Consider the following 10,038-nt stretch of genomic DNA (forward strand, 5'->3'; position numbering starts at 1 on the left):
GCTCTGCAAAGAAAACAATAGAGGGCTGAACGTGCCACTCAGGAATGTCAGGTATGTGGTCATAAAACCTAATCGTTTCAGAGCCCGGCAAGACTTAGATGAGCTGCTAATCTTCTGAAAACATGAAGTGCTTCCAGAGCAGAGATCGTGTCTGTTAGATTTTATTTATTAAACAGGTTAAAATTGTGACTCTCATACAAATACAAAACAAACACGTGCTAGATGTTTTATTTTATTCATCAATTAAGGAGGGATCACTAGGGTGTTAAGCTGGTTTAAAAGAGAATTCAAAGAGGGGACACATGGAGGCGATCCTAACCAAGGCCAGAAGGCAGGTGTTCTGAGATGGTGAGACTGGCAGCCCCCTCCTCCTGACGACAGGCTTGGCACCCACTGAGGGCAAGCATGGTTTACATTCCTTTACTTTTATTCAGTTTTCAGAGTTACAAAATAGCTCAAAGACAATGCCAGGGACAGGTCACTAGGAAATGAAGGAGCTGAAGAGCACACCACTTTCCGGGGCATCTAGGAACCCCTTTCTCTCCTGCCAAAATGAAATTATGGCATTTGCCAGTAGATGAATGGAACCGGAGAGTATCATGCTAAGTGAAATAAGCCAGTCCCAAAAACCAAAGCCAAATAGTCTCTCTGATGTGTGGGTACTAACACACAATGGGGAGTGGGAAATAGACGCTCATTGAGACAGACAAAGGGTAATGAAGGGAAGGCAGGATGGGAATAGGAAAGTCAGTAGAATGAATGGGAAGTCACTTTCCTAGGTTCATATCTGAATACACACCAGGGTAACTCCACAGCATGTACAACCACAAGAATAGGAAGTTATACTCCATGGATGTATGTCAAAATGCAATCTACTGTCATGAAAAACTAAAAGGAACTTTTTAAAAAAGTTTTCTTACAATTTTCCTCTCACTATGTGATGTTTGCACTAACCAACACCACGGTACGCACGTGAATGAAGCATTTCCTTGGTGTTTGATAAGCCTCCCTGAGTCTCAGTGTCCTTGTTACCGAAGCAGAAAATTGTAATATTCATTTTTAGGGTGATGCTAAGGGACAGGCAGATGTGAATGGTGGATTTCCGAGGTTAAGAGAATATTTCTATAAAATGGGCCCACGGTGCTGACCCCCAAAGGCTTTCTTTTCCAAGAAGCAATTTACCTGCAGCCCTGCCTGGCCTCAGTGGACAGGATATGTCATATTCCTCAGCAAACTACCTGTTCACTGCAGGAGAAATGCAGGTGATAAGAGGGACCTAAGTTACCCTAAAGTAGAAGACTTTTGTGACCAGATCCTGAAACTCTGGGAGATAAAGATAGTTCTTTCTAACTCTAAAATCTTTAAGAATACATGTGAAAGACCCACCGATTCCCTGTCCAAGAAAGACGCACGAGGCACTGGCTGCAAAAGCAAGAGGCGATTTATTGATACACAGGCGCCTGCGGGTGCCCAGCGAAACCTCAGCCGGAGCTTCGGTGAACTGGCACACCGGGCTTTGGGGTACAGGATTTTTTATAGGGTCAAGGAGCAGGTTTCGTGCGCGCGGTAAGCAACAGGTTTCTTATTGGTTATTTTGAACCCAACATACAGGTTACCTAAAGGGTAAAGTTATTTTTCATTTTATGTTCCTGGAATTACACCATATGACAGTTACATATGAACACTCTGTTTTTTTTCTATTCCTGCTTATTAGCCCCTGTTTAGTCAGGCATGCCCTGGAATCTATTCTTCTGCTCTTTCCCAACCATCCTGTTTTTCCCTTTTAATCGGTTTCACTTAACTGATTTTCTGAAAAATACATCTGACGTCTGTGCAGGTGCGGAAGCAAGCCCTGGTGATTTATTACTGGGCCTAAAGTTGTTGGGCTGGGGTCTTTCATTCCCCCCTTTTTCTTTATCATGGATAGAATCTTATATCCATTGTTCTGCTTGCTCAGGTTCTTGGATTAAGCTTGTGTGTGACCCTGTTTGTTGTTTAAGCAACTGGTACTGTTGAGTTAGAACCATAGTTTGGATTATAGAAAGTCTCTCTCATGAATTGCACCAATCTATTGAGTATGCAGGGTCCAAACGTTAGGATTATTAGCAGAATAACTAAAGGTCCCGCTATGGTGGATAGCAAAGTAGTTAACCATGGGGATTTGTTTAAACCATCCTTGTTGTGCTTCAAATTCTTTTTGCCTTTTTGCCAACCTTTCAGTGACTTTTTTCATAGTTTCCTGGACTACCCCTGTATGGTCAGCGTAAAAACAACATTGTTTCTTTAAAACCACACAGAGACCACCTTTCCTAAGGAATAACAGATCTAATCCCCTTCTATTTTGTAGTACGACTTCTGCGAGGGAAGAGAGAGATTTCTCTAAGACAGTGATAGACTTGGTCACTTGATATTAGACCCCCGATTTATCTAACTACACTGACTACCTAACTTTAAATCTGGCTTCATTTTTTCTTTTTTTTTTTAATTTGGGAACTCCTTACTGCTGTGAGGAAGGGGGACGAAGAGAATCTTTCTGGCTTCTTCAGGCTGAAAAGGGACGGCGTGGGGCAAGCAGTTTGGAGTCCCCCTTAAAAATATCGGGTCTATCGAGTGGTCCATGATGAAAGTCTAATTGAGAAGTAATAGGCTGGAGGGCCATTTGAGTGATGGGTGGTCTATAAGAGAAACAAGAACTTATTAGTACTGGAACCATATTGATGCAGTAATAAATGCCACAGCACAGAAATATGCCGATGAGTATAATGGCCAAGACAAAGATTAACAATGTTTTTTATCAGGCAGTACCAGGAACTAGGAGCTAGGATATTATTTCCACGAAAAAGTTGCTGAGAACATGGCTTCCATCTGAGCAGGTAAATCTTTAAGGATATTTGTCACATTGTCAGAAATGTCAGGGATGTCAACACAACAACTAACATGTAGGGTTACAGATGTCTTTTTCTTTAAGATATAGTTTAATAATTTAATGCCATCTGATCCTGCAAAATCCTTTTATTAGTATAACCTCTGTGTCTAATAGAGAAATTTTTAATTTTGCTACTTAGGGCTGGATAACCATATTAGCAAACATCAAGCCTACCTGCGTTGGCTAGAAATAAAGGCCTTAGACTAAAACTATTCTAGCAGTCCCTTTGACAGTTATCAGGCATTTCTGTCTAAGAATCTCTTTTGTAGCCTCCAGTTTACTTATTTATGGAAGTTACATTTAACTATTATTATCATTTAAGATGTCCAGGAACAGCTGTGCTTTGGCTTTGACTGTCTTTGCTAAGTGTTTAAGATGAAGCAAGTCAAAACTGACTTTTGTTTCTACCTATTGTTTACAGTCAGCTGAGTTATCCTGGGAGTCCTCGGGAACTTCATAGCAGCTTTTCAGTTCTGCTAGTGCCATTTGCGCTAGGATGGGCCCAGGCCTTGCTTGACCATATGGCTTCCCTCAGAAGCATCAGGGATGTCTCCCTTTTCTAATGACCCTCCTCTGTACAGCAAATGCACCGATTGGCTTTCTGTCCTCCACTGGTCTCATTAATCTCCCTGCTCAGGAGGTTATGTGGCCTAGAGTTGCTGAGCCCTTTGGAGAAGTCCCCTATTCCCTGATTCAGACTGACTCAGAGGGCAAGAGCCGAATATTGGTTTTCTTGGCCCTTTTAATTTAACTAATTTTAAAAACTTGATCTTAAACATCCAGCAAATAAGTTAACAGCCTTATATTAAGAGCACTGGGCTTTAATGTCTATCTCTCTATCCTGTAGGTGATAACTCCTTATCTTATGTTGACCCAGGTTGTGTTCTTAAAGCAATACCTCTTTAAAACATTAATAGGCAATCCTTAAACCATCTATAAGTAAACTACAAAACAAAAACTAGGGTAAAAACATATTTAGCTTATATAATAGCTACCTTGAATTCTGGCCGGGTTATACATCATAATTTCCTGTTTGAGATCCTAGTAATCTTGGCACAAACCTATTTTTGGACACAACTTTAACTGTACTGAAATCTGGCTTACTTTTTTCATAGCCACTTTCACATGTAGTGAGATGGGACAGAGCCTTATTTCAAGTAAGGCAGGGCTCTTTATAAATCTCAAGTACTATAGTTCTGAAGCTGATCATTTTACAAAGTTTACATAAATTGTTGTTCAAGTTTACATGAACATTAGCTAACACAACATAATATCACACCTAAAACATGAATTAAAGGCTGAAAGCTTTTAACCTCTTGTAGAAAAGTAGTAATGTACTTTTGTGTTTTGCAATAAAACCTTTACACAGATTAGGCTCTCAGACCCTCAGAGTAGAAAGTAACATGGAACCGTACATATCTTATTGATAACAAGTTCAGTTTAGAACACAAATGATATAATTGAATCTCTAACATGTTTTTTTGAAGCCTAAAATTACCATACAACTTTAGAACACCAGCTTGATATAATGTTCTTTTGAAGCTTCTACCTTACAGACTTGTATACCTGGAAGATATGAACACATTAATAACACCATAATTACATAAACCTCCTTTTGTTCACATTTTGAAACAATACTTGTAAACTTTTAAATTTAAGCAGAGTTAACATTTTATTAGGGCCTTTTTGAACACCTAGAGAAACTTATAAGCTTAATTTTGAGGACATCTTTACTTTTATCTGTTTACCCAATCTAAATTGAACCGTTTGAATCACGTGAATTAAAGATATTTGGATCTATTTTTAATTTTTTTTTTTTTTATGAGCGCTCCTCATCTGTCAATTGTTATATCACTGTAGGATATATGGACATACACACATACAGACATACCGACATACAACACATAACAAGAGTGTGCACACATAACAATAATAAAGGCCTCGTAGCTTTTTGCAGATGAAATCTCCATTGCAATGTTTTTTTTGTTTTTAAAAAACTTCACTGATCAGAAAAACATTAACCTAGGTCTGCAGGATCAGAATCACGAGCTCAAAAAAAAATACAGAATCTAAGAAAAAACAAGAGTCCTAAAAAAAAAAAAAAAAAAAGATGACTGGCCAGTAGTTAGTAAATACCATACAATTTACTTCTTGGTTTGGTCTAGTTTTATCCCCCCCCCCCCCCTTTTTTTTTTTTTCTTTGGGCCTGAGCTCCAAGCTGCTTCTGTTTGCATATCAGCTTAAGCCCTGACTAAGGTCTGGAAGGAGCAGGGAAAAAAAAAAAAAAAAACAAAAACTGCTATTTTGAGCAGACACTTTAGGCCTAAGGCATTTTAACCTTAAGTTATATTTCCAGGTTTAGATGTTGAAAATTATGATACAAATTTAAGAAGCAATTTCCAAAATTTAAAATTTTATATCTTTTTACACTAGAAAAACTTGTTCACATAAAACTGGAAATAGGATCTCTACCATCAGAAGAAATTTCTTTAGTACCTCTAAGCCACTTTGCTTGTTCTGAAGTTTCTAAAGTAGCATTGATTTGCCCACACACTAACATATATATCTGAAATTAAGCTTTGAAAATTTCTAAGACTATTACTATTTAATTATTTAATGTCATTTTTATGAGCCAGACCAACGTTTTAATTTCTTTTCAGGCTACCCAGTTCAAAATTGAAACTCTTTAAATTTTTTTTTTTTATCCCAAGTATTTAAGTTTTCTAGCATGAACTATCTGAAATCAAATTAAACAATTGCTTAAACCCAACTTTTAACTGCAAGATAGTGCAATGCTTTAGAAACCCATTCAGATACCAGATTGTTACAATAAAAATTATTATTATTTTTTTTAGACACACATTTAACCTAGATTATCCCTAAGAAACAATCAGACAACCAGATAAGAAAATATCTCTCCAGGTTTTGAACTTTCATTTAATTATGACTCCCATCAGTGGCACCATAGACTTTCCCATGAGTGGACCAGATGTTTTCACGTAGAGGCAACTATAGGTGTAAAATCAAGGGTCCCAGTGTGACTGGCTTTACTGCATTCAGTGTCCCTTCTTTTTAAGTAAACAGAGGTAGCGTAATCCTTAAGATGTAGATAAGGACCCAGGGAACTCCCCAGAGCTAAATGGCTCTGGCAGCTGCTGGGAGTCCCTTAATCCTATCTTTCACCCATAGGATCAGTTCCTCCAGTTTGGTTTGACCTTAGGCATTAGGCATTTTTTTTTTTTTTTCTAACTTTTTAGTAGCCAGCTCCCAAAAAGTCCATCCTCTGCTTGCAGTTGTTTCGAGTGCTAGGCTTCCCCAAGAGAGCAGAGTGGGTACTCCTTAAAAGTCCCCTTGAGAGTGTTAAAATTTGTGACTGAAAATTTGGTTCCCATCTCTAAAGCCAATTAACACTAATTTAATAATGAGGACAGGGCTTTGAGAAAAGTCAAAGCGAGATGTTAAAGTTGTTATAGATTGTCCCATGTTAGTCTCAGGTGGAATGAGAAAATGCAGAGGCAAGGAGACAGATACAAATCAGACAGGACACAAAACACAAAGAACGCTGCGGCTTCGGGCAAAGGCAAGAAGACAGACACAAATATCAGACTGGACACAGAGAACGCTGCGCGGCTCGAGCACAAACCGAACGTACCTGACGGATTAGGGAGAGGAGGGATACCGTCACCTCCTTCACCCACGAGTACAGTGTACTCTACAGAACATTGGAGGCCCCCCAAGATGGGCCTCCCTGAGCCCCTGGGACGTCTCCCAGGGTGGCAGGGGAGAAGTCCGAGTTCGTCAACTCCTTCTCAAGCTGCCCAGAATACAGAGCGATTACGCGTAATCGTACAGACGCTGCGCATGAACAGATAACAAGATAACAACCAGACAGACAGAGACACAAAATGACACGAACTGGCCAGCTTACCTCCCAGTGGTTATCGGGTGTTCCTCGGGCAGGGATCCGGACGGGGTTACAGGAGTTCTCCTGGCTGGCTCGCCAAATGAAAGACCCACCGATTCCCTGTCCAAGAAAGACGCACGAGGCACTGGCTGCAAAAGCAAGAGGCGATTTATTGATACACAGGCGCCTGCGGGTGCCCAGCGAAACCTCAGCCGGAGCTTCGGTGAACTGGCACACCGGGCTTTGGGGTACAGGATTTTTTATAGGGTCAAGGAGCAGGTTTCGTGCGCGCGGTAAGCAACAGGTTTCTTATTGGTTATTTTGAACCCAACATACAGGTTACCTAAAGGGTAAAGTTATTTTTCATTTTATGTTCCTGGAATTACACCATATGACAGTTACATATGAACACTCTGTTTTTTTTCTATTCCTGCTTATTAGCCCCTGTTTAGTCAGGCATGCCCTGGAATCTATTCTTCTGCTCTTTCCCAACCATCCTGTTTTTCCCTTTTAATCGGTTTCACTTAACTGATTTTCTGAAAAATACATCTGACGTCTGTGCAGGTGCGGAAGCAAGCCCTGGTGATTTATTACTGGGCCTAAAGTTGTTGGGCTGGGGTCTTTCACATGGTTAAGAATCCAATTAGAACTGGCCAGTATGAGCCAAGGTGATCTAGAGTTGCCATGCAGTGGGGACTTGAAAGTCTGAAGTCACCCTGCTGTCAGTCAAAAGTCAAGAGGCGGACCTGGGTGGGACTCTCTGGAAACTTCTCTAGGATCCCCAATAAAAATGGAGTTCAGGAGAGGCACATTGTCCCTCTCCTTTTTGCAAGGACCCACTCTCTCCCTTGACACTGTCCCCTTTTCCTTTAATAAACTCATTCCTATTACTCTGAGTGACACGTCTAAAATCTTTCTGACTTGATCGCAAGAATCAGGATTTGAAGAGGGGGGTCTTCGTTCTGCCTCAGTTTCTCAAAAGGCTCCAGTTCCATACAGTATGAAGACTAAATTTAATGATGCCCAGGAAGTGCCCTCAAACCACACTAGATATCCAGCACCTGGACGTTTAAGGAAAAATTTTATGCTTCAGTGGAAAAACGTCTTGTCTAGAGCACACCTTTCCAGGTCATCGGCTTCTGAATCTGCAGGAGCTCTGTAGCTCTCATTGTCTTTGAGCTATTTGGAGCTCTGTAAATTGTAGATAAGCCATAGCTACGTGCTACAGTTTGGATCTTAAATGTCTCCCAAAGGCCCATATGTAAAGCTTTGGTCCAGCATTTGGTATTATCGGAAGGTTCTGGAACATTTAAGAGGTTTTAGGTCACTGGGGAGTGCCTCCAAAGTGGATTGCTGGACACCAGTCTCTCTCTCTCTCTCTCTCCCCCCCCTCCCTCCCCACTCTCTCCGACTCTGCTTATTGTCCCAAACAAGAGGTAAAACTCTGCTCCACCACATGCTCCCTGCCATGACATGCTCCAAAGCAACAGAGCTGCTCAATCATGGACTGAAACCTCCAAAACTAGAGTCAAAATAAACCTTTTCTCTTTATAAGTTAATTTGCTCAGGTATTTATTACAGTAGCTGAAAGCTGACTAACACACAATGCAAGTAATTTTTGTCTATAGACATGCAAATAAATTCTGACTGCCTGTCCTCTCCCCTCAGAAAGGCCAGTTTTGCAATCATTTGTAGATTCATTTCACTGTTTCTGATCTGTTAAAATCTCTGCAATTTGACTTCTCCTTTAAATCCATTGTATTCCCTGTCAAAAGCAGGCTTCCCAAGTGTGGCAGATACAAACTCTTGGTGAGACAAATCTGAGTTTATCACTTTCTGCAGTAAAGGATAATGCCGTTGAGCAATGCTGTGGCCATATCTTGGAGGAAGTAAAGTCAGAATTAATTAAGGACTGGAAGTTTAAATGAAGGGTGATTTTCAAAGCAAGGGTTTGAATCAGGATTGGGTAAGGCTCATATGCAGTCATTCCAACATGGTAGAAGCAGCAAGTGAGGATTTAAAGTGAAGGATACAAAGAAGTTTCAGGAAGTGCTGGTGAGGAGCACCTACCTAGGTACCAGACTTGAGGAAGAACAGCTCACACTAAGGAAAACACAGGAGAAGCACAGAGTCGTGTTAATGTAGAGAGTTGGGTGTGGTGTGGTTCTTAGGACCCGGGCTGAGTCTGGATAGGTGTTTTCTGTTCTCAGCCCCCCTCGAGCTCACTCTTCAGCCTGAGTGGAAGCATAGACCCTCTGAGGATAGAATCAACACAGATCTTCACCACTATTTGAGATGTCGTAAGTGAACAGATCCCGTCCCCCAACTGAAGAGTCCACAGAACTAGGTATGGAGTCGTTCCTTTAACCAGATGGTCTAATTTTCCTATTTCTTTGTTCACTTTCCTGACACTTTTAGCAGTATTAAAGATCCAAGAGAGGTCTTCAAGGATGCTCCTCCTCAAGAGGCCAATGTAAGTGCTAAGGCAACTCTGTTCTGAACCACCACTCTCCCAATTTCATGATCCTCTGGGATGAGGAGTTCTGTAGCATGCAGAAAGGGAAAAAAAGACTTATTCTCTACTCTCATAGTTTTAGTGACTGGGGCTTGTGAATTAAACTGACAAAAGACAGATCATCGGAATTAAAGGCAAACAGATTTTATTTGACATAAACCTTTTAATTTTTATGTGCACAAAGGCATTCATAGAAAATAAAGACCCCCAAGAAAGCATGTAAGTGGGGTTTTATGCACCATTTTTTAAAAGCACAATTAAATTCTGTGGGGGGCAGGGGGCAGAGGTGACAGGACAAAGGAAAGAGAGAATTTAAGATCCTAGAAGCCATAAGCTGTGGCAGGTGATTAGGAAATGAATGATGAATAAGGATTGTTTAGTAAGGTTTGTTATGAAGATAACAGAGTCATTCTCCTCTTCCTGGTATAGGACCACCTTAACAAATGGGAATTCATGTCACTTTCACAGGGGAATGTTTAGGGGTGGGGGAGGAGGCAGAGTTCTTCCTGTGTCACTGATTCTCAATTGGCTTCTGCATAAAATAATCCTTATACCAACGTGGCATATTTTGGAGTGACATATTCTGACATCCTTTTTTTTTCCTTTTGCTACTGGGAATTGAACCCAGGGGTGCATTACCACTGAGCTACCTCCCACAGCTCTCTTTCTGAGGCTGGCCACAAACTTATGACA

At 40.7% G+C, this 10,038-nt stretch overlaps 1 long non-coding RNA gene across 2 annotated transcripts; it reads right to left on the reverse strand.

Annotated features, from left to right (window-relative positions):
* Positions 1-1,419: 1,419 nt before the first annotated feature.
* Positions 1,420-7,449, reverse strand: LOC139705172 (uncharacterized). 2 transcript variants are annotated; one of them, XR_011707041.1, is made up of 3 exons: positions 6,855-7,442; positions 4,425-4,492; positions 1,420-2,675 (listed from the first exon to the last, which is right to left on the reverse strand). It is a non-coding gene; the product is annotated as an uncharacterized lncRNA (long non-coding RNA). The 2 variants fall into 2 exon arrangements; XR_011707040.1 differs by lacking the exon at positions 4,425-4,492 and having other exon boundaries at positions 6,855-7,449.
* Positions 7,450-10,038: the final 2,589 nt, after the last annotated feature.

The sequence above is a fragment of the Marmota flaviventris genome, chromosome 3 (genome assembly GCF_047511675.1).
Source record: "Marmota flaviventris isolate mMarFla1 chromosome 3, mMarFla1.hap1, whole genome shotgun sequence".
Classification (NCBI taxonomy): domain Eukaryota; kingdom Metazoa; phylum Chordata; class Mammalia; order Rodentia; family Sciuridae; genus Marmota; species Marmota flaviventris.